We start from the raw sequence: 25,937 nt of genomic DNA, 5'->3' as shown, positions 1-25,937 counted from the left end.
AGGGGGAGAGTGTGTGTGTGTGTGTGTGTGTGTGTGTGTGTGTGTGTGTGTGTGTGTGTGTGTGTGTGTGTGTGTGTGTGTGTGTGTGTGTGTGTGTGTGTGTGTGTGCACCTAATGTGTGAATAATTTTTCCACAGTAATTTTTCCATCTGTATGTGCAAGGTCAGTGTCATACAATTTCATACTGAGCCAGAGAAAACATGCAGTACATGTAACTCCTCATACTGCCATGGCATTAGCAAGATAAGTTAATGCAGTGGCCGTCTCTCCATAGCATGTCATAGGACAACATATGAGGTTGCTGCTATAGTCTTACAGGATACAGATAATAATGCAACTGAGTCAGTGCATCTTTTACACAGTTGTTCCTCTCATCCCTTCCTCCACACTCTCTCCTGTTTTCTATCCAGCCCTCTCTAACGTCATTCACCAGAGGCCCACTGTGCCACCTTCAGGCCTGGTTCCGGCTCCGTTACCAGGGGTTTGAACACCGGCTCCACCTGTCCATTCTTCTGCATACCCTCCTCCTTCCACGCTGCACAGAAACAATGAAAAACACCAGTAGGCCTACATTAACGAGGAATTGATTTGTTAAATGTCATCTCTTCGGCTTTGTACAACCCTCACACTGTGTGTGTGTGTGTGTGTGTGTGTGTGTGTGTGTGTGTGTGTGTGTGTGTGTGTGTGTGTGTGTGTGTGTGTGTGTGTGTGTGTGTGTGTGTGTGTGTGTGTGTGTGTGTGTGTGTGTGTGTGTGTGTGCATGCGTATGCGTATGCATGTCAAAATGAACATTCCGATGCATGCACACAAACACACACACACACTCACATAAATACACACACATATGTTTTAATATCCTTGTGGGGACCTAAAATTAATTTCCATTCAAAATCCTAGTTTCCCTAACCCTTACCCTAGCCCTAACCTTAACCCTGAAATGAACCCCTAACTGTAACTAACTGTTAACCCATAAACCTAACCCATAACCACTAACCCTAATTCTAACCCTAACTGTAACCCTAACCCTAAAGCTAACCCCCGAGCTTAAAATAGCCGTCGACCTCGTGTGTCCCCCCCACCCCCACACACACCCACACACACACAGGATTCAATTTTAATCCCAGTAAAAACATATCTCACCATACAGCCTCGGACAAACATGGAGTACAAAAGCAACAACAAAAAACATTTGCAAAGCGCAAACATTTCTTATAATCCTGTTCATATGAGTCTGTACAAGCATGCATGAACGCACATACCCATCCAAACACACAGGCGTACACACAGGATCCAGGTATATGTGACTTTCATAAGACAAAAGCAAACCATATCATTATCATTATCTGTGCGGTATGTTTCAGGTCATCTTTCAGGTAATATCAATCAGCTGATTTAGGGAAATGTCTGCTCTACCCAAAATTACAACCAACTAATTGCAGAATTACCTCAAAAATGGAAGACACAAGTAGAAGGGGGAAAAAGTAAAGATACTTGTCTGTCGGCCCTGCATTAAAGACCAAAATTGGTTAACCTCTATGGGCTAGGTGGGACGAAATCGTCCCACCTACTCAACAGCCAGTGGAATCCCGTGGCGCGATATTCAAATACCTTAGAAATGCTATTACTTCAATTTCTCAAACATATGACTATTTTACACCATTTTAAAGACAAGACTCTCGTTAATCTAACCACACTGTCCGATTTCAAAAAGGCTTTACAACGAAAGCAAAACATTAGATTATGTCAGCAGAGTACCCAGCCAGAAATAATCAGACACCCATTTTTCAAGCTAGCATATAATGTCACAAAAACCAAAACCACAGCTAAATGCAGCACTAACCTTTGATGATCTTCATCAGATGACACTCCTAGGACATTATGTTATACAATACATGCATGTTTTGTTCAATCAAGTTCATATTTATATCAAAAACCAGCTTTTTACATTAGCATGTGACTAGCACCTGACTAGCATTCCCACCGAACACTTCCGGTGAATTTACTAAATTACTCACGATAAATGTTGACAAAAAACATAACAATTATTTTAAGAATTATAGATACAGAACTCCTTTATGCAATCGCTATGTCCGATTTTAAAATAGCTTTTCGGTGAAAGCACATTTTGCAATATTCTGAGTAGATAGCCAGGCCATCACAGGCTAGCTATTTTGACATCCGCCAAGTGTGGTACTCACCAACTCAGATTTACTATAAGAAAAATTGGATTACCTTTGCTGTTCTTCGTCAGAATGCACTCCCAGGACTTCTACTTCAATAACAAAGTTGGTTTGGTTCCAAATAATCCATATTTATATCCAAATAGCGCCGTTTTGTTCGTGCGTTCAAGACACTATCCGAAGGGTAAAGAAGTGTGACGCGCCCGGCGCGTTTCGTGACAAAAAAATTCAAAATATTCCATTACCGTACTTCGAAGCATGTCAAACGCTGTTTAAAATAAATTTTTATGCGATTTTTCTCGTAAAAAAGCGATAATATTCCGACCGGGAGTCGTTGTTTTCATTCAAAGAGAGAGAAAGTAAACATGGTGGAGTCTCGTGCACGAGCGCCCCAGTCTCATTGTTCTCAGATCGACCACTATCCAAATGCGCCACTGTTTTTCAGCCATGGCCTGCAAAGTCATCATTCAACGTTCTGGCGCCTTCTGAGAGCCTATGGGAGCGTTAGAAAATGTCACGTTATGCCAGAGATCCCCTGTTTTGGATAGAGATGATCAAGAAGGCCAAGAAATAGTCAGAGAGAGCGCTTCCTGTTTGGAATCTTCTCAGGTTTTGGCCTGCCAAATGAGTTCTGTTATACTCACAGACACCATTCAAACAGTTTTAGAAACTTTAGGGTGTTTTCTATCCAAATCAAACAATTATTTGCATATTCTAGTTACTGGGCAGGAGTAGTAACCAGATTAAATCGGACAATTAGCTTGGACAATTCCAGAACATGATGTCATGGCTTTAGAAGCTTCTGATAGGCAAATTGACATCAGTTCAGTCAATTGGAGGTGTACCTGTGGATGTATTTCAAGGCCTACCTTCAAACTCAGTGCCTCTTTGCTTGACATCATGGGAAAATCAAAAGAAATCAGCCAAAAATTGTAGACCTCCACAAGTCTGGTTCATCCTTGGGAGCATTTTCCAAACGCCTGAAGGTACCATGTTCATCTGTACAAACAATAGTACGCAAGTATAAACACCATGGGACCACGCAGCCGTCATACTGCTCAGGAAGGAGACGTGTTCTGTCTCCTAGAGATAAACGTACTTTGGTGTGAAAAGTGCAAATCAATCCCAGAACAACAGCAAAGGCGCTTGTGAAGATGCTGAAGGAAACAGGTACAAAAGTATCTATATCAACAGTAAAACAAGTCCTATATTGACATAACCTGAAAGGCCGCTCAGCAAGGAAGAAGCCATTGCTTTCATGGAAATTACTCAGTTTCGATCCGCTAAGGAAAGCACTAGAAATTCTCAGTATCCTTGAAGCGGGCCAGGACTGTCATTATAAAACTTCCAAGATGGCGTAGCAGTTCAGACGTCCTCTACCCTCCTCTTGTCGTGTCCCGTGTATATATATATTTACATATTTTTTCTTCACTTATCTTTTTATATATATCTTTTTTTTTTATTTATTGTAAAAACTCAACCTCAAAGCACTCTCCTGCAACCCGCCTCACCAATTTAAAAAAAAGAAAGTATTATTTACCTCATCTGAATTCCACAACAGAAGCTAGCAAGAGGTTAGCCATTTTCACTGGCTAACGTTGAAGTTCAGCTAGCCACGGTTAGCTGTCCTCAGCTATCCATTAGCTCGAAAAGCTATTGCCAGTTTTTGTACAGCGCGACTCAGACCAGAGCATACCGGACCTATTCTCTCTCCTTTCCCCGATTTCTACCGCAGGCTCTGGACATTTACACCTGGATCTTGCAGCTAACTAGCTGCTACCTGAGTGACTATTGGCAACGTCGGTCATGGAATTAACACACATTATTACGGAGCTAGCCAGCTAGCCAGCTGAAGAGTTCCGTCAGCCACTCCTGGGCTATTCCTGAGCTAGCCAGCTGAAGTGTCTCCTGGGCTACAACTCACCTATCCTGACCCGTTTTACTGCCGATGCGGAGCCCCATCGGGTCTTCACGACTGGACCACCGACGTTATCTGCCCGAGGGAGTTATCCAACTGGCCCCTCCGTCGCGACGTAACCTGATCGCCCATCTGCGGCCCGCTAATCGTTAGCTGTCTTTTCGGCTGCGATCTGAATAGGTCTATCGGACACTTTTCTTGGGCCACTATAACTAACTATTTTGCCAACTTGGACAGGTCCCCCCTTCCACACGGAACCCACAGACGGAAACGCACGAGGTGGCTAAAAACAGACCTCCCTCCCATCTTCCACCAGCTTGCTACCTATGGCCCGGCTAGCTGTCTGAATCTCACTGGACCCTTTGATCACTCGGCTAAGCATGCCTCTCCTTAATGTCAATATGCCTTCTCCATTGCTGTTCTGGTTAGTGTTTATTGGCTTATTTCACTGTAGAGCCTCTAGCCCTGCTCATAATACCTTATCCAACCTCTCAGTTCCTCCACCCACACATGCTATGGCATCTTCTGGTTTCAATGATGTTTCTAGAGACAATATCTCTCTCATAATCACTAAATGCCTAGGTTTACCTCCTCTGTACTCACATCCCACCATACCTTTGTCTGTACATTATACCTTGAAGCTATTTTATCGCCCCCAGAAACCTGCTCCTTTTTCTCTCTATTCTGGACGTCACAGACGACCAATTCTTATAGCTTTTAGCCGTACCCTCATACTTATTCTTCTCTGCTCCTCTGGGGATGTAGAGGTGAATCCAGGCCCTGCAGTGCCTGGCTCCACTCCTACTCCCCAGGCGCTCTCTTTTGATGACTTCTGTAACCGTAATAACCTTGGTTTCATGCATGTTAACATTAGAAGCCTCCTCCCTAAGTTTGTTTTATTCACTGCTTTAGCACACTCTGCCAACCCGGATGTCCTAGCTGTGTCTGAATCTTGGCTTAGGAAGTCCACCAAAAACTCTGAAATCTTCATCCCTAACTACAACGTTTTCAGACAAGATAGAACGACCAAAGGGGGCGGTGTTGCAATCTACTGCAGAGATAGCCTGCAGAGTTCTGTCCTGCTATCCAGGTCTGTACCCAAACAATTTGAACTTCTACTTTTAAAAATCCACCTCTCCAAAAACAAGTCTCTCACCGTTGCCGCCTGCTATAGACCCCCCTCGGCCCCTAGCTGTGCTCTGGACACCATATGTGAACTGATTGCCCCCCATCTATCTTCAGAGCTCGTGCTACTAGGTGACCTAAACTGGGACATGCTTAACACCCCAGTCATACTACAATCCAAGCTTGATGCCCTCAATCTCACACAAATTATTAATGAACCCACCAGGTACAACCCCAAAGCCGCAAACACTGGCACCCTCATAGATATCATCCTAACCAACGTGCCCTCTAAATACACCTCTGCTGTTTTCAACCAAGATCTCAGCGATCACTGCCTCATTGCCTGCACCCGTAATGGGTCAGCGGTCAAACGACCTCCACTCATCACTGTCAAACGCTCCCTGAAACATTTCAACGAGCAAGCCTTTCTAATCGACCTGGCCCTGGTATCCTGGAAGGATATTGACCTCATCCCGTCAGTAGAGGATGCCTGGTTATTTTTAAAAAATGCCTTCCTCTCCATCTTAAATAAGCATGCCCCTTTCAAGAAATTTAGAACCAGGAACAGATATAGCCCTTGGTTCTCCCCAGACCTGACTGCCCTTAATTAACCAACACAAAAATATCTTGTGGCGTTCTGCATTAGCATCGAACTGCCCCCGCGATATGCAACTTTTTAGGGAAGTTAGAAACCAATACACACAGGCAGTTAGAAACGCCAAGGCTAGCTTTTTCAAACAGAAATTCGCTTCGTGCAACTCCAACTCTAAAAAGTTCTGGGACATTGTAAAGTCCATGGAGCATAAGAACACCTCCTCCCAATTGCCCACTGCACTGAGGATAGGAAACTCTGTCACCACCGATAAGCCCACTATAATTGAGAATTTCAATAAGCATTTTTCTACGGCTGGCCATGCTTTCCACCTAACTACCCCTACTGCATTCAACAGCACTGCACCCCCCACAGCTACTCGCCCAAGCCTCCCCCATTTCTCCTTCTCCCAAATCCATTCAGCTGATGTTCTGAAAGAGCTGCAAAATCTGGACCCCTACAAATCAGCTGGGCTTGACAATCTGGACCCTTTCTTTCTAAAACTATCTGCCGAAATTATTGCAACCCCTATTACTAGCCTGTTCAACCTCTCTTTCGTGTCGTCTGAGATTCCCATAGATTGGAAAGCAGCTGCTGTCATCCCCCTCTTCAAAGGAGGTGACACTCTTGACCCAAATTGCTACAGACCTATATCCATCCTACCCTGCCTTTCTAAGGTCTTCGAAAGCCAAGTCAACAAACAGATTACCCGACCACTTCGAATCCCACCGCACCCTCTCCGCTATGCAATCTGGTTTCAGAGCTGGTCATGGGTGCACCTCAGCCACGCTCAAGGTCCTAAACGACATCGTAACCGCCATCGATAAGAAACAATACTGTGCTGCCGTATTCATTGACCTGGCCAAAGCTTTTGACTCTGTTAATCACCACATCCTCATCGGCAGACTCAGTAGCCTTGGTTTCTCAAACGATTGCGTCGCCTGGTTCACCAACTACTTCTCTGACAGAGTTCAGTGCGTCAAATCGGAGGGCCTACTGTCTGGACCTCTGGCAGTCTCTATGGGGGTACCACAGGGTTCAATTCTTGGGCCAACTCTTTTCTCTGTATACATCAATGGTGTCGCTCTTGCTGCTGGTGAATCTCTGATCCACCTCTACGCAGACGACACCATTCTGTACACTTCTGGCCCTTCTTTGGACACTGTGTTAACAACCCTCCAGACGAGCTTCAATGCCATTCAACTCTCCTTCCGTGGTCTCCAACTGCTCCTAAACACAAGTAAAACTAAATGCATGCTCTTCAACCGATCGCTGCCTGCACCTGCCCGCCTGTCCAGCATCACTTCTCTGGACGGTTCTAACTTAGAATTTGTGGACAACTACAAATACCTAGGTGTCTGGTTAGACTGTAAACTCTCCTTCCAGACTCACATCAATCATCTCCAATCCAAAGTGAAATCTCGAATTGGCTTCCTATTTCGCAACAAAGTATCCTTCACTCATGCTGCCAAACATACCCTCGTAAAACTGACCATCCTACCAATCCTCGACTTCGGCGATGTCATTTACAAAAAAGCTTCTAATACCCTACTCAACAAGCTGGATGCAGTCTATCACAGTGCCATCCGTTTTGTCACCAAAGCCCCATATACTACCCACCACTGCGACCTGTACGCTCTCGTTGGTTGGCCTTCGCTTCATATTCGTCGCCAAACACATTGGCTCCAGATCATCTACAAGACATTTACATTACATTTACATTTACATTTAAGTCATTTAGCAGACGCTCTTATCCAGAGCGACTTACAAAATGGTGCATTCACCTTATGATATCCAGTGGAACAACCACTTTACAATAGTGCATCTAAATCTTTTAAGGGGGGGTTAGAAGGATTACTTTATCCTATCCTAGGTATTCCTTAAAGAGGTGGGGTTTCAGGTGTCTCCGGAAGGTGGTGATTGACTCCGCTGTCCTGGCGTCGTGAGGGAGCTTGTTCCACCATTGGGGTGCCAGAGCAGCGAACAGTTTTGACTGGGCTGAGCGGGAACTGTGCTTCCTCAGAGGTAGGGGGGCCAGCAGGCCAGTGGTGGATGAACGCAGTGCCCTTGTTTGGGTGTAGGGCCAGATCAGAGCCTGAAGGTATGGAGGTGCCGTTCCCTTCACAGCTCCGTAGGCAATCACCATGGTTTTGTAGCGGATGCGAGCTTCAACTGGAAGCCAGTGGAGAGAGCGGAGGAGCGGGGTGACGTGAGAGAACTTGGGAAGGTTGAACACCAGACGGGCTGCGGCGTTCTGGATGAGTTGTAGGGGTTTAATGGCACAGGCAGGGAGCCCAGCCAACAGCGAGTTGCAGTAATCCAGACGGGAGATGACAAGTGCCTGGATTAGGACCTGCGCCGCTTCCTGTGTGAGGCAGGGTCGTACTCTGCGAATGTTGTAGAGCATGAACCTACAGGATCGGGTCACCGCCTTGATGTTAGTGGAGAACGACAGGGTGTTGTCCAGGATCACGCCAAGGTTCTTAGCACTCTGGGAGGAGGACACAAGGGAGTTGTCAACCGTGATGGCGAGATCATGGAACGGGCAGTCCTTCCCCGGGAGGAAGAGCAGCTCCGTCTTGCCGAGGTTCAGCTTGAGCTGGTGATCCGTCATCCACACTGATATGTCTGACAGACATGCAGAGATGCGATTCGCCGCCTGGTTATCAGAAGGGGGAAAGGAGAACTTAAATGAGAACTTGTTCTCAACTTGCCTACCTGGTTAAATAAAGGTGAAATAAAATAAAATAAAATAATGTATAATTTGTCTCATTTTGTTTCTGGTCAATAGATGATGGAGGAACCGAGCACATTGACTACTGTCTTCTTCTCTAAATTTGTGCTGAGTATACATACAACCCAGCTGAAGAACGGCCTCTGCTTTAGTTGTACTCTTATCCCTGTCCCTCAGGATGTTGCTGGCAGACAGACATCTGTAACATCAATGGAGTTGGTTTCAAAGCCTATGTGGTTGTTCAATAGAACATCACAGAAATTCAGCCACAGAGATAATAGAATTAGGTTGTTGCTTAAATGAAATGCTTCTAGTCCTAATTGTGCAGACGTAAATAACTAACAGGTGTAAATCTATAGGTAATGTAGATGCATATAATCATTGTATTGAGTAAATAGTCCTTATCTGTCATTAGGGAATGAATGGGGATGGAAAGGAATTGACATATGATGGACATACAGTATGTTCCCTTTTTTCAGGGATTAGTGTTATTGATTGTGTGGTCTGAAAAGGTTGTACGTACAGAGACAGGATCAACGTTTTTTTAAGTCAGTACTAGAGATTATGATTTTTCAACACCGATACCGATTGTTGGAGGACCAAAAAAACCTGATACCGATTAATCGGCCGATTTATGTATATATATATTTGTAATAATGACAATTACGACAGTACTGAATGAACACTTATTTTAGCTTAATATAATACATCAATAAAAATCTATTTAGTCTCAACTAAATAATGAAACATGTTCAATTTGGTTTCAAAAATGCGAAAACAAAGTGTTGGAGAAGAAAGTAAAAGTGCAGTATGTGTCATGTAAAAAAGCTAACGTTTAAGTTCCTTGCTCAGAACATATGAAAGCTGGTGGTTCCTTTTAACATGAGTCTTCAATATTCCCAGGTAAGAAGTTTTAGGTTGTAGTTATTATAAGACTATTTCTCTCTATACCATTTGTATTTCATATACCTTTGACTATTGGATGTTCTAATAGGTACTTTAGTATTGCCAGCCTAATCTCGGAAGTTGATAGGCTTGAAGTCATAAACAGCGCAATGCTTGAAGCACAGCGAAGAGCTGCTGGCAAATGCAGGAAAGTGCTATTTGAATGAATGCTTACGAGCCAGCTGCTGCCTACCACCGCTCAGTCAGACTGCTTTATCAAATCGTAGACTTAATTATAATATAATAACACACAGAAATACCAGCCTTAGGTCAAATCCGGAAACTATAATTTTGAAAACAAAACGTTTATTCTTTCAGTGAAATACGGAACCGTTCCGTATTTTATCTAACCGGTGGCATCCCTAAGTCTAAAAGAAATTCATGTTAGCAGGCAATATTAACTAAAATATGCAGGTATAAAAATATATACTTGTGTATTGACTTTAAGAAAGGCATTGATGTTTATGGTTAGGTACACATTGATACAACGAAAGTGCTTATTTCGCGAAAGCGCTTGTCAAATCACCCGTTTGGCGAAGTAGGCTGTGATTCAATGATAAATTAACAGGCACCGCATCGATTATATGCAAGCTAGATAAACTAGTAATATCGTCAACCACCATGTGTAGTTAACTGGTGATTATGTTAAGATTGATTGTTTTTATAAGATAAGTTTAATGCTAGCTAGCACCTTACCTTGGCTCCTTGCTGCACTCGCAAAACAGGTAGTCAGCCTGCCACGCAGTCTCCTCATGGAGTGCAATGTAATCGGCCATAATCGGTGTCCAAAATTGCCGATTACAGACTGATATGAAAACTTGAAATCGGCCCTAATTAATTGGCCATTCCGATTAATCGGTCGACCTCTAGTTAGTACATCTAATTCCTTTTCAAAGGTCATATGATATGTATAGAACACACGTGTAGCATACACATACAAACTGTATGTACAAGAAGAGATAGTTTTTTCACTGTTTAATAGACTTTTTAAGGTTGTTCTTTGTTTACTTGAACAATATGTATAATAATGTAGTGTAGCACTCCAACCATAAGGACAACGACACCTCTGGTAACAGGAACAACCATTGGAGAGAGAAAGAGTGAATACAGAAAGAGAAACAGGGGAATGAGACAGAGAGTGGTAGATTAAAAGAAGGAACCCACTGAGCACACACTGGTTGAATCAATGTTGTTTCCACATAATTTCAATGAAATTACATTGAACCAGCATGGAATAGACGTTGGAAAGAGTTAGACGAAGGAAAGAGAGTGATGAAGAGGGTGACACAGAGAGGTTGAGAAAGAGAGTAGAGGAGAAGTGAGAAGGAGAGAGAGTGGGAAGAGAGTATGGGAACACAAAGATACAGAAAGATGCGGCGTAATTATTGTACAGCGGGGTAATTACTGTACACCTTGTTCTCCTGAGACAATATCACCCAGAGGCACCGGGATTCACGAATCTGATCCAGGGGGAATTAACATCATCTGAAGTGTAACCGAAATCTAATTTCCAAGCTGTGTGTGTGTTTGTGTGTGTTTGTGCGTGCTTCTTGTGTGCATGCCCATTCCTGTGTGTGTCTGTGTTTGTCTCCATGTGACATGCATGGCAATTGCCTGCAAATTTAAGTGCAGCTTAGATGAGATTTATTTATGAATTAATTTCATTATTTTGAAGAACTATGGCTGTGATGGGTGCGTTCGACGTGGCATACAGTATTTGCTATCTGTTTGTGTTTGTGCAAGTTTCATTCCTGTCCATTCTCATCACATTGCACACTTCCAGGCCTGCAGGAGGAGAAGAGATGTTTAAAGGCGTGGAGGGGTTAAAGCACCTGTTCTGTCTGATCTACTTAAAGAGCATCCAGGAGAACATGCCATACCTACCACCAGCGCACGCACACACACACACACACACACACACACACACACACACACACACACACACACACACACACACACACACACACACACACACACACACACACACACACACACACACACACACACAAACACACACACTTCCCTCCTTCACATCCGTCCTCATGTAAATGCACGTACACACACAGACGCGTTGCATTTCCACCCTCCACTCCTCCTCTCCCCCATACCTTCTTGGATATCTGCTTTCCCACTCAACCACTCACACCCCATCTGCAGAGCCCCTCTTGAGATGTACCGTGCCACCTCTCCTTTTCAGATTCATCCTTATCTCCTCTCTTCTGGTTGTTCCCCCTCTCCTCCAGGGCATGGGGTGCTCACAGCTCAGAGTGGAAAATAGAGGATAAGTGAGGATAAGAAGAAGGGAGGCAATCATGTGGCGTAGGCTCCTGGAGGTGTTAACAAAGGAAAGGCATTTCACCACTGAGAGGTTACCTAATCCTAATTACCTGGTCCACTCATGCAGAGGCAGACCTGGTGTCTTTAAGTTCACACACCCACTGGTTCTCCTTTCCCAGTCGAGGAGAACTACGAAGGTGTGCGGGATTCACCTGAAAGTAATCGGACGTGGACATAAATTATGCAAGATTTTAGTTCTGAGTTAATCGAGATTAATTTGAAGGCCATAAATTCAATGTTGTCTGTTTTCTCAAAATAGGTGTTTTTATATGATGTTGTCAGGGTGTGACGGGGTTGTGTCTAGTTTAGATTTTCTATGTTGTCATGTTCTTGTTTCTGTATTTCTATGGTTTTTTGGGGGGGTGATCTCCAATTAGAGGCAGCTGGTCATCGTTGTCTCTAATTGGAGATCATACTTAAGTAGTTGTTTTTCCCACCTGGGTTTGTGGGAGATTGTATTTTGAATAAGTGTGTGTTGCACCTCTTCGTCACGGTTTGTTGTTTTGTTTATTAAGTTTATTTGTATGTCTTGCATAGTTTCACAGTTTAATAAAATGTGGAACGATACACACGCTGCGCTTTGGTCTCCTTCGTACGACAACCGTGACAGATGTTGACCCTGTTTCTGCTGGGGTGTGGTACAGGAGTTTGCTATGTCTTTTGTGCGTTGCCTTCAGAAAGTATTCACAAACCTTGACTTTTTCCACATTCTGCTGTGTTACAGCCTGAATTAAACATGTACTACATTCAGATTTATTTTGTCACTGGCCTACACACAATACCACATAATGTCAAAGTGGAATAACATTTTTTGTAAATGTTTACAAATTAATAAAAAATTAAAAGCTGAAATGTTTTGAGTAAATAAGTATTAAACTATTTTGTAATGGCAAGCCTAAATGTCACGTGTGTGTGCTGCCTCTCCGGCCTCTAGGTCACCAGGCTGCTCGTTACGGCGCACACCTGTCACCATCGTTACAAGCACCTGCGCGTCATCAGACTCACCTGGACTCCATCACCTCTGATTACCTTCCCTATATATGTCACTCCCTTTGATTCCTTCCCCAGGTGTTATTGTTTCTGTCCCAGTGTTAAGTCTGTGTGTTGTTCGTGTTTCTTGTTTTGTATTATGTTGTGTTTATTTATTAAAACACTCACTCCCTGAACTTGCTTCCCGACTCTCAGCGCACATCGTTACACTAAAGTTCAGGAGTAAAAATATGCTTAACAAGTCACATAATAGGTTGCATGGACTCACTCTGTGTGGAATAATAGTGTTTAATATGATTTTTGAATGACTACCTCATCTCTGTACCCCACACATACAATTATCTGTAAGATCCCTCAGTCAAGCTGTGAATTTCAAACAGATTCAAACACAAAGACCAGGGAGGTTTTCCAATGCCTCTCAACTAAGGGAACCTATTGATAGAAAATAAAAAAAGCAGACAATGAAAATCCCTTTGAGCATGGTGAAGTTATTAATTACACTTTGGATGGTGTATCAATACACCCAGTCACTACACAGATACAGGCGTCCTTCCTAACTCAGTTGCTAGAGTGGAAGGAAACCGCTCAGGGATTTTACTGAGGCCAATGGTGACTATAAAATAAACTCAGCAAAAAAAGAAATGTCCTCTCACTGTAAACTGCGTTTATTTTCAGCAAACTTAACAAATATCTGTAAATATTTGTATGAACATTACAAGATTCTGAGATATACACTGAACAAGCTCCACAGACATGTGACTAATAGAAATGGAATAATGTGTCCCTGAACAAAGGGGGGTGAAAATCAAAAGTAACAGTCAGTATCTGGTGTGGCCACCAGTTGCATTAAGTACTGTGGTGCATCTCCTCCTCGTGGACTGCACAAGATTTGCCAGTTCTTGCTGTGAGATGTTACCCCACTCTTCCACCAAGGCACCTACAAGTTCCCAGACATTTCAGGGGGGAATGGCTCTAGCCCTCACCCTCCGATGCAACAGTTCCCAAACGTACTCAATGGGATTGACATCCAGGCTCTTCGCTGGCCCTGGCAGAACACTGACATTCCTGTCTTGCAGGAAATACCGCACAGAATGAGCAGTATGGCTGGTGCCATTGTCATGCTGGAGGGTCATGTCAGGATGAGCCTGCAGGAAGGGTACCACACATCACTGTAACGCACAGCGTTGAGATTGGCTGCAATGACAACAAGCTCAGTCCGATGATGCTGTGACACACCGCCCCAAACCATGACGGACCCTCCACCTCTAAATCAATCTCGCTCCAGAGTACAGGCCTCGGTGTAACGCTCATTCCTTCAATGATAAACGCAAATCCGACCATCACCCCTGGTGAGACAAAACCGTGACTCGTCAGTGAAGAGCACTTTTTGCCAGTCCTGTCGGGTCCAGCGACGGTGGGTTTGTGCCCATAGGCGACGTTGTTGCCGGTGATGTCTGGTGAAGACCTGCCTTACAACAGGCCTACAAGCACTCAGTCATCCTATTACCTCTCTCAGCCTATTGCGGACGGTTTGAGCACTGATGGAAGGATTGTGCGTTCCTGTTGTTGCCATCCTGTACCTGTCCCGCAGGTGTGATGTTCGGATGTACCGATCCTGTGCAGGTGTTGTTACACGTGGTCTGACACTGCGAGAACAATCAGCAGTCCGCCCTGTCTCCCTGTAGCGCTGTCTTAGGCGTCTCACAGTACGGACATTGCAATGTATTGCCCTGGCCACATCTGCAGTCCTCATGCCTCCTTGCAGCATGCCTAAGGCACGTTCACGCTGGTTACCAGGGACCCTGGGCATCTTTCTTTTGGTGTTTTTCAGAGTCAGTAGAAAGGCCTCTTTAGTGTCCTAAGTTTTCATCACTGTGACCTTAATTGCCTACCGTCTTTAAGCTGTTAGTGTCTTAACGACCGTTCCACAGGTGCATGTTCATTAATTGTTTATGGTTCATTGAACAAGCATGGGAAACAGTGTTTAAACCCTTTACAATGAAGATCTGTGAAGTTATTTAGATATTTATGAATGATCTTTGGAAGACAGGGTCCTGGAAAAGGGACTTTTTTTGTTGTTGCTGAGTTTAGTTAGAGTTTAGTGGCTGTGATAAGAGAACTGAGGATGGGCAAATGTTGCACAAATCAGATTTGGAAAGCTCTTAGAGACTTACCCAGAAACACACAGCTGTAATCGCTGCCAAAGGTACTTTTACAAAGTATTGACTCAGGGGTGTGAATACTTATGTAAATTAGATATTTCTGTATTTCCTTTTCAATACATTTGCCAACATTTCTAAAAACATGTTTACACTTTGTTATTATTTGGTTTTGTTTGTAGGTAGGTGAAAGAAACAAAAATATGTTTAGTCCATAATATGTTTAGTCCGTAATACATGTTTAATTCAGGCTGTAACACAACATAAGGTGGAATAAGTCAAGAGGTATGAATACTTTCTGAAGACAACGTAATAATGTGTTGTCAACCCACACCAGATAATGTTATTCATATGTTGTATTTCCTCTAAGCATGCAACTGATAAAAAATGCTGTGTCCGAGAGGGAGAATGAGAGAGACAGAGGGAGGGAGGGAGATAGAGTGAGTGTGAGTGTGTATACTATGTGAGTGTGTGAGAGTGATTATTTTTTTTTACTTCAACACATTATTAAACAATAATCCTGATATGTATTATAGAAGCCATGTGCTGTGTGTGCTCTTTGCTGCTCAATGTTTAAAGAATGATTGATGAAACCCAGAAACACACTGGGGGCAAGAGTACTTTGTTTACTGAAAATACACATCTCCCAGAATACAGTGAAGAAATAGAGGCAGTATCTTTATTAACAGCAGAAGGTTTGTTTTTGTCTTCCTGCCTGGGCATTTCCTCAGGTGGGGAATTGATGTCCAGGCAATCATTCTCTTCGTTGCCTGCTACTGCTTGTTACTCTTTCACTCTGACCTTCGACTACCCCAAAGGACAGAGACCTGGCCACAGGAGTGGAGTGGGAGGGGGAGAGTGTGTGTGTGCGTGTGTGTGTGTGTGTGTGTGTGTGTGTGTGTGTGTGTGTGTGTGTGTGTGTGTGTGTGTGTGTGTGTGTGTGTGTGTGTGTGCACCTAATGTGTGAATTTTTCCACAGTAAATGTGATCCGTTGTATTAGCAGGTGAATGCATCTGTATGTGCAAGGTCAGTGTCATACAATTTCATACTGAGCCAGAGAAAACATGCAGTACATGTAACTCCTCATACTGACATGGCATTAGCAAGGATTAGTTAATGCAGTGGGCGTCTCTCCATAGCATGTGATAGGACAACATATGAGGTTGCTGCTATAGTCTTACAGGATACAGATAATAATGCAACTGAGTCAGTGCATCTTTTACACAGTTGTTCCTCTCATCCCTTCCTCCACACTCTCTCCTGTTTTCTATCCAGCCCTCTCTAACGTCATTCACCAGAGGCCCACTCTGCCACCTTCAGGCCTGGTTCCGGCTCCGTTACCAGGGGTTTGAACATCGGCTCCACCTGTCCATTCTTCTGCATACCCTCCTCCTTCCATGCTGCACAGAAACAATGAAAAACACCAGTAGGCCTACATTAACGAGGAATTGATTTGTTAAATGTCATCTCTTCGGCTTTGTACAACCCTAACACTGTGTTTGTGTGTGTGTGTGTGTGTGTGTGTGTGTGTGTGTGTGTGTGTGTGTGTGTGTGTGTGTGTGTGTGTGTGTGTGTGTGTGTGTGTGTTCACGCGTATGCATGTCAAAATCAACATTCTGTGTGTGCATGCATGCACACCGATGCATGCACACAAACACACACACACTCACATAAATACACACACATATGTTTTAATATCCTTGTGGGGACCTAAAATTAATTTCCATTCAAAATCCTAGTTTCCCTAACCCTTACCCTAGCCCTAACCTTAACCCTGAAATGAACCCCTAACTGTAACTAACTCCTAACCCATAAACCTAACCCATAACCACTAACCCTAATTCTAACCCTAACTGTAACCCTAACCCTAAAGCTAACCCCCGAGCTTAAAGTAGCCGTCGACCTCGTGTGTCCCCCCCCACCCCCACACCCACACACACACACACACACACAGGATTCAATTTTAATCCCAGTAAAAACATATCTCACCATACAGCCTCGGACAAACATGAAGTACAAAAGCAACAACAAAAAACATTTGCAAAGTGCAAACATTTCTTATAATCCTGTTCATATGAGTCTGTACAAGCATGCATGAATGCATATACCCATCCAAACACACAGACGTACACACAGGATCCAGGTATATGTGACTTTCATCAGACAAAAGCAAACCATATCATTATCATTATCTATGCGGTATGTTTCAGGTCATCTTTCAGGTAATATCAATCAGCTGATTTAGGGCCTAAATCAAACTATTTGTTGTCTGAGCAGCATCCTCCTTACCCCCAGAGCCCAAGGACCTCCAGGCCTCCTCTTGCCCCAGCTGAGCCCACTCACCCTTGGCCTGGCTACATGCTGCGGTGGGCTTCTCTGGCTGCTCTCCCCTTCTCACTGCAGCCCGGATGCGCCGCACCACGTACCTGCAGGCTGAAGGAAGAACAGTTTTCAGTTAATGAACTGTTCCTATGGGAGGAGTAACGTCCATACAAGTGGTCAGTATGTGTGATTTTGGATTGTCTGTCATAGAATAGAAGAGAGACAGATAGGAGAGATAGATAGAATGAAACACGCATACAGTAATAGGAGTGATGGGAGCAATTGAAGAGTTTTATTCCAAAACGCTATATATCCAAATGAGCTTTCATTGCTTAAAGGAATTGTTTTCTTTCCTATCTAATCATGGTATGACACACATGTATTTGTTTAAAATCTATCACTTGATTGTTTCATTTCAGAGAGACAAATAATCATGTTTTTTTTCTAAATGCTATATACCCACCTCGCTCTCAGAGAATGAAGTAGTACTGCTAGGAAATGTCTGCTCTACCCAAAATTACAACCAACTAATTGCAGAATTACCTCAAAAATGGAAGACACAAGTAGAAGGGGGAAGAAGTAAAGAACTTGTCTGTCGGCCTTGCATTAAAGACCAAAATTTGTTAAAGACAATTGCGATAAATAAAAAAGTATACCGGTTTTAATTTAAGGACCAAAAAATTGACAGTTTACGAACTGATACGCAAAACGACACCGGATACATTTTTTTGGAACTGTCCATATGTAGCTTATCTTTGGTCACAGGTCCAGGAATGGCTAAAGAATTGCAACATTTACCTGGGGCTAACTCTACAGATAGCACTACTGGGTGATTTGAAACGTCATAGTCAATCGATCAATAATATAATAACACTTTTAGCAAAACATTTAAACTTTAATTTACAATCTGTAGAAACTATGAGAATAGTTCAGAACTTTAGTAAAACATCACAGCACATTTGAAAAATATATGGCAACCAGAAATCCAATATGGATGGTGTTAAGATATAGATGGGAGGGGTTGAATGGAGCTAAAGGTTGGGTCTAATAACAACAAGATAACTCATGTAAAATATACTGTGTCTGTAAAATGTATATAGCTTCAGAACTTTGCGAAACAGCACAGTTAAAAATATATGGCAAATAGAAAAAATTAACTGGATGGACATCAGGAATAGATGGGAGAGGTTGAGGGTAGAGGAAGGAGGGGAATTAAAACAAACACAATATAACATTTGTAAAAAATATTGTGTCCATAAAATATATACAGTATGTACAGTTGAAGTGGGAGGTTTACAGACACTTAGGTTGGAGTCATTAAAACTCGTTTTTCAACCACTCCACATATTTCTTGTTAACAAACTATAGTTTTGTCAAGTCAGTTAGGACATCTACTTTGTGCATGACACAAGTCATTTTTCCAACAATTGTTTACAGACAGATTATTTAACTTATAATTCACTGTATCACAATTCCAGTGGGTCAGAAGTTTACATACACTAAGTTGACTGTGCCTTTAAACAGCTTGGGCAATTCTAGAAAATGATGTCATGGCTTTAGAAGCTTCTGATAGGCAAATTGACATCATTTCAGTCAACAGCAAAGGCCCTTGTGAAGATGCTGGAGGAAACAGGTACAAAAGTATCTACATCCACAGTAAAACGAGTCCTATATTGACATAACCTGAAAGGCGCTCAGCAAGGAAGAAGCCACTGCTCCAAAACAGCCATAAAAAAGCCAGACTACAGATAGCAACTGCACATGGGGACAAAGATCATACTTTTTGGAGAAATGTCCTCTGGTCTGATGAAACAAAAATAGAACTGTTTGGCCATAATGACCATCGTTGTGTGTGGAGAAAAAAGGGGGAGGCTTGCAAGCCGAAGAACACCATTCCAACCGTGAAACACGGGGGTGGCAGCATCATGTTGTGGGGGTGCTTTGCTGCAGGAGGGACTGGTGCACTTCACAAAATAGATGGCATCATGAGGGAGGAAATGTATGTGGATATATTGAAGCAACATCTCAAGACATCAGTCAGGAAGTTAATGCTTGGTCGCAAATTAGTCTTCCAAATGGACAATGACCCCAAGCATACTTCCAAAGTTGTGGCAAAATGGCTTAAGGACAACAAAGTCAAGGTATTGGAGTGGCCATCACAAAGCCCTGACCTCAATCCTATAGAAAATGTGTGGGCAGAACTGAAAAAGCGTGTGCGAGCAAGGAGGCCTACAAACCTGACTCAGTTACACCAGCTCTGTCAGGAGGAATGGGCCAAAATTCACCCAACTTATTGTGGGAAGCTTGTGGAAGGCTACCCAAAACATTTGACCCAAGTTCAACAATTTAAATGCAATGCTACCAAATACTAATTGAGCGTATGTAAACTTCTGACCCACTGGTAATGTGATGAAAGAAATAAAAGCTGAAAGAAATAATTCTCTCTACTATTATTCTGATATTTCACATTCTTAAAATAGTGTGGTGATCCTAACTGACCTAAGACATGTAATTTTTACTCGGATTAAATGTCAAGAATTGTGAAAAACTGAATGTATTTGGCTAAGGTGTATGTAAACTTCCGACTTCAACTGTATAAGCTGAAGTAGAAGCCCAAGTGTTGTTGTTTATTAGTTTACTCCAATTAGGGGAGGGGTGGTTGGGTTATAATAATAAAGTAAATATACAGTACCATATACAGTGCCTGTCAAAAATTTGGACACCTACTCTTTATCTTTGTGAGATGCAGAGTAGATGAACGGATGATCTCCGCATTTGTGGTTCCCACCATGAAGGAGGAGGAGGAGGTGTGATGGTGTGGGGGTGCTTTGCTGGTGACACTGTCAGTGATTTATTTAGAATTCACACCACACTTAACCAGCATGGCTACCCCAGCATTCTGTAGCGACATGACATCCCATCTGGTTTGCGCTGAGTGGGACTATCATTTGTTTTTCAACTGGACAATGACCCAACACACATCCAGGCTGTGGAAGGGCTATTTGACCAAGAAGGCGAGTGATGGAGTGCTGCATCAGATGACCTGGCCTCCACAATCACCTGAACTCAAAATAATTGAGATGATTTGGGATGAGTTAGGCCTCAGAGTGAAGGAAAAGCTGCCAAGTGCTCAGGATATATAGGAACTCCTTCAAGACTGTTGGAAAAGCATTCCAGATGAAGCTGGTTGAGAGAATGCCAAGAGTGTGCAAAGCTGTCATCAAGGCAAAGGGTGGCTACTTTGAAGAATCTCAAATATTAAATATATTTTGATTTGTTTAACACTTTTTTGGTTGCTCCATGATTTCATATGTGTTATTTCATAGTTTTGATGTCTTCACTATTAGACAATATTACAAATAAAGAAAAACATTTGAATGAGTAGGTGTGGCCAAACTTTTGACTGGTACTGTATATAATATATATATATATATATATATATATGGGGAATTGGAAATGATGCAGACAATTACATTGATGAAAACTACAATCTGTCAGCAATATTAAAGCTGATCTACCCTGTAAAAAAAGAAAGTACTGCTAGGTTGAACACAGTCAAATGTAAAAACAAACTACATTATTTATATTTATAAAGATACATTTGTGACATCAAAATGTGTTTTATTTTTTAAATAATTCAATACAGTAAGTAATATGAGATCTTTATGTATAACATTTACATTGACCATTTTAGTCATTTAGCAGATGCTCTTATCCAGAGTGACTTATAGTAAGTACATTCATCTTATGCTAGCTAAGTGAGACATCCACATCACAGTCAAATGTACAGGATATGAACATTCCATTCCAGCATATGTGGCTCAGTTGGTAGAGCATGGTGTTTGCAATGGTGTTTGCAACGCCAGGGTTGTGGGTTTGATTCCCACAGGGGGCCAGTAAGGAAAATAAAATAAAAAAAATGTACGAAACGAATTGAAATGTATGCATTCACTACTGTAAGTCGCTCTGGATAAGAGCGTCTGCTAAATGACTGAAATGTAAGAAGCACATAATTTTGCATAAAAACCAAATTTTTCTAAAATCTATTAATTAAAAATCTGAGAGCATTCATATTTTACACAAACATGAAGGTACCCATAAGCAATCATTTCTGATGAAAAAACACAATTGTGAAAAATTGGTGGATATAGTGAATCGTATATAAACTTTTCAATTATAACTACATATATTGGATATATGCTGCAGGCTGCGGTATTTCATGCTACAACAGCCCCAGGCAGAGTGAGGTAAAATAACCCCTACTATTAGTGTTAATAACCAGAGAGTTATGAATGATAACTCTGTATACACACTCAAGGACTCAAGGATTCAGGAAGCCAGATGTAGCCTACTTGCTCAATAGCTAGTCCTGACCAAAATCCTTGGGTGAAAAGTCCCTGAGGAGATAAACGATATAGAATCTATTCAGGATTATATGAATTGGAGACGTTACGAAACAGTATGTCCACTGTTGTTTAGATGGAATTGATCTAGCTATCATCATTGAAGCTCACTCTGAATAATTGAATCATTTTATTGATGAATTCAATAATAAGGCTCAATGAAAGTTCATGATTGTTCATGACAGCATTTCTGAGCCAGAGGTAGGTTGTTTGATTAACTCAACTGCTGGGTTGCAGGAGTTCGTTCACTTAGTTGGGTTGTTTTCTTTAAAAATAACAAGGTTGGGTTGTTAATACTGGGTTATTGGTGCTGGGTTTTATTGAGATATGACCCAGCGGAACAGAAGACTAGAGATGTAGTTTAGTAGGGGCGTGGCTTTCAGATATTTATTTTTAGCCACCCGTGAGAGTAAATGTCATTCATGTTCATCTGTTCTGTTGTATATTTATTGTATATTTAGTTATGCTAAGGTTGAACATTGACACTTTTTCAGCTTCACTGAGGCTTACAGAAATGTATGAGTTGCATAAAAGCCTATGCATATCCCATTGTTGGGATAGATACCACCGTATTATAATATGTAATAAAAAGTCTTAATATTCTAGAAGAATGTGTAAAATGCGAAAGAAAGTAAGGACATTTTTAATTTGCAGTAAACTTAACATGATGAACAGGAATTAAATGTACTCTCACGGGTGGCCAATAAGATCTACAAGAAAGCCACGCCCCTAACAAGCCACACCTCCTGACAATAACCTGACAATTACATTAAAAAAGACACAGCTGCTAAGTCAACCCAGCATGAAAGTAAAAAAATACCCAACTGAAGGTTAAACTAACACATTTTTTGGGTAATGCAAACAACCCAACATGTTGGGTTATTCAAGCAACACAACTGGCTGGGTCAAAATCAACCCAGTGTGTGTTCTGTCCAATATTTACCCAGCGCTGGGTTACAAAATAACCCATATTGGGTTGTTTTTAATCCAGCATTTTTTAAAGTGTAAAATAGAATTCCACCCCTATTGTCTTCTCTCCTTGTAAAGTGTGCCTGAATGAACACCATGTATATGTGAAGTGGAATTCAACAGGTAGTGTGTGGGCCTACATATACTGGTTAACAGTCATGTAGCTTCTGTCAACTGACTTTAGATATTCCAACGGCTATGTCAGTGTTATGATCACATTATGTAACCCTGACAGAGGACTCAAATAAAGTGTATCCACATATTTCATTGAGTGCTCCAACACCATTTATTATAGTACCATAGAACTCTAAGCTTTTCCTGTGTATAACCCCAATTATTTGATTCCTGTCATTGTCGTTGAGCAGTGAGCACCCCTCCTACTTTGCTGAAGAGCGGAGGACTAATTGAACTGACATATTTCATGGGTTTAAACGTACTTCAGAACGACAAAATATACAGGTTTGAATGGGGAATACTGAAGGCATATGGCCTTCGGTATTATTTATGTCAGAAATATGCTGACTCATGCTTCAGTTGCAAACTCTAATGAGAAACACTATTTTCACGCCACTTTGATACAGCTACGACCGGAAGTAACTTTTTCGTAGCAAGTTAGGAGAACTTACACAGCAGGTTAGGATAATTAACATAGCAGGTAAGGATAATTATATTAAGGTTAGGAAAAGGGTTAGGGTTAGCTGTATCAAAGTGGTATGAAAAGAGTGTGTCGCAAACTCTAATAGACTCTGTCTCTTTGTCTTAATCTGAATCCTCTTCCCGTCTCTTCTGTTCTTTTCACATAAGCCTCATGGCCTTTACAACTCCACTCCACTCCACCCAAGTTGCAGTTAACTCAGCAAGTCACAAGACCTATTTACTGTACACTTGTTTTGAAGTGTTTATACAAGTGGGTAGTTGCAGAGGGAATGTGTATAAGACAGGGAAGGGAAGGTACTGCTGTAATGCTGACTGTAAAACCAAGGCAGGAAAACACTGCCAAGCCTCAAGGAGAACTTATTTAGTCGTTATGCATTTTCAAGTTGCTCTCACTGACATAGCCTAGCTATCTCAGAGCCTTATATTGAGTAAATATAAGTCTCTGGTATATCTAATACAAAGTGAATTTAGTAGCAGATATTCAAAAAGAGACTCACAGTTGACGATCAGTCACACCATTTCACACAGAGATGTCACAGATACACAACGTAGTTAGCGAAAGTGTCTGATGAAATACAAAAAGCAGTTTTTTAGTCTCTCCAGCACTGTCAACTGCTGTGTCTTCTCTATGTCAAAACAAATGTTAACCGCTCCCCTGGCCAACCCCCTAATGTCATGACTCATTGGGAGGAGTGTGGTGTGCACTGCACAGGCATGACTTGAAGAGAGGGAAGGACAGTCAAAGTCCAGGTTAATCATACGATTTCACCTGTTATGATTGCCTCTGAAGCATTTTGCATCTGTTCTGATGAATGTTATTGATGTGTGCCACTAGGACAGCACACTTGACATTTACACATTATTATGATTTGTTTACTATTTAACTTGGGGCCAGGCCCCTTTATTCTCCATTTCCGCCTGAATGATGTGCCCAAAGTAAGCTGCCTGTTGCTCAGACCCTGAAGCCAGGATATGCATATAATTGGTACCATTTGAAAGAAAACTTTGTTGACTCTATCTTGATGTTGAACCAGGCTCCTCTTGCAAGAAATGTTATATCCTAGACAACCTGGATATAAAAAATGAAATAAAAGATGCCAGAACTGGTGGTAGCATGACTAGAAAACATATTCATACAATAAAGACAAAGCTGTTTGAGTTTCAATTTGAAAGCAGAGGGAAAACACTATTTTCACGCAACTTCGAAACCAAAGTGACTTTTTCGGAGCAGTTTAGGACAGTGGTTTCCAACCAGGGGTACTTGATAAGACTCATGAGATCATAGGTGTACTGGTAAAATGCACAAGGGCTACTCCGGGCAGAGGGCTACTCCGGGCAGAGCAAAATTCAGTTGGTGGAACAGTAACCGAAAGAGGTTGGGAACCACTGAGAACTAACTAGGTTACAATACTGATATTAAGATTATGAAAATAGTGATGGTTAGCGAAAATGCTCTCCTAACCTACTACAAAAATCACTTTGTATCGAAGTGGCGTGAAAAGAGTGTTACAAGACTTCTTCTTCGGTGGGGTTTATCAGCAGTTGGCATCCAACTTTAGGGTGCATTTCCGCCACCTACTGTACTGGAGTGTGGGCCAGAGACAGGGAGAAACTAAATCCTACCTGCCAGCCCCGTTACTCTTAAAAATGATAACACAATATTTGGGACTATATCTAATGACGTTCTATTCAATATACTCTTTAAACTAATTTCCTGTATCCCCTTCTCCCTCATACTAGATCTCATCCTCTCTCTTTCCTTCCAATAATGACCACACTGTATCAATAAAATAAAAAAATCCCCCCCTCCACCAAAAAAGATATAGATGTACTATTGTAAAGTGGTTGTTCCACTGAATATCATAAGGTGAATGCACCAATTTGTAAGTCGCTCTGGATAAGAGCGTCTGCTAAATGACGTAAATGTAAATCGCCTTGTACAGAACAACAGATTTTTACCTTGTCAGCTCAGGGATTCGATCTTGCAACCTTTCGGTTACTAGTCCAATGCTCTAACCACTAGGCTACCTGCCACCCCATGCTCTACTGTCTCTGTTTCTTTGCAATACTCACATTTTCCTGTTGGATGCTTTCCTATCACATGTAAAGTCTTATTCAACTGGCTGTGTCCCACTCTTAATCTTGTAAACATAGTCTCCTGTCTTCTGTCCCTTCCTGCTGTTCTCCCCTCCCCAACTTTCCTCTGTACTTGAAATAAATTCCTGCCCTTAGTATCTCTATTCCACTGCTCCTGCCATTTCTCCACCATCACTATCCATATCATGCTTTTTGCCACTGCCTTGCTCATTTAAACTACCACATCAACATCCCCACTACTTAGTGCTTGTTTAGCCAGTACATCAACTGTCTCATTCCCCTCCGCTCCCACATGAGCTGGGACCCATGTACATATTATCAGTATACCCATTTGTTTACTCCTGCCATGGGTTTGTAGCACCTCATAAAGCAGGTATTGTCTGCTACGTGATATAAAGGACTGGAGACCCTTAGCACTGCACATGAATCAGAGCAAATAACTACTCTTTCTGGCTTAACTTCCTCCACCCACTGCAATGCCAACAGTATGGCCATCAGCCCTGCCATA

At 42.1% G+C, this 25,937-nt stretch overlaps 1 long non-coding RNA gene across 3 annotated transcripts; it reads right to left on the bottom strand.

Annotated features, from left to right (window-relative positions):
* Positions 1 to 24,036, bottom strand: LOC106581897 (uncharacterized). Of its 3 annotated transcripts, XR_006761181.1 has the most exons (4): positions 23,830 to 24,036; positions 17,271 to 17,414; positions 15,937 to 16,381; positions 1 to 111 (listed from the first exon to the last, which is right to left on the bottom strand). It is a non-coding gene; the product is annotated as an uncharacterized lncRNA (long non-coding RNA). The 3 variants fall into 3 exon arrangements; XR_001323191.2 differs by lacking the exon at positions 1 to 111 and having other exon boundaries at positions 15,587 to 16,381; XR_001323192.2 differs by lacking the exon at positions 1 to 111 and having other exon boundaries at positions 15,587 to 16,381; positions 17,325 to 17,414.
* Between the last annotated feature and the right edge of the window lie 1,901 nt (positions 24,037 to 25,937).

Source organism: Salmo salar, chromosome ssa21 (genome assembly GCF_905237065.1).
Source record: "Salmo salar chromosome ssa21, Ssal_v3.1, whole genome shotgun sequence".
NCBI lineage: Eukaryota > Metazoa > Chordata > Actinopteri > Salmoniformes > Salmonidae > Salmo > Salmo salar.
The sequence above is the reverse complement of the archived record's forward strand: the minus strand, read 5'-3'. Positions and strand labels throughout refer to the sequence as shown.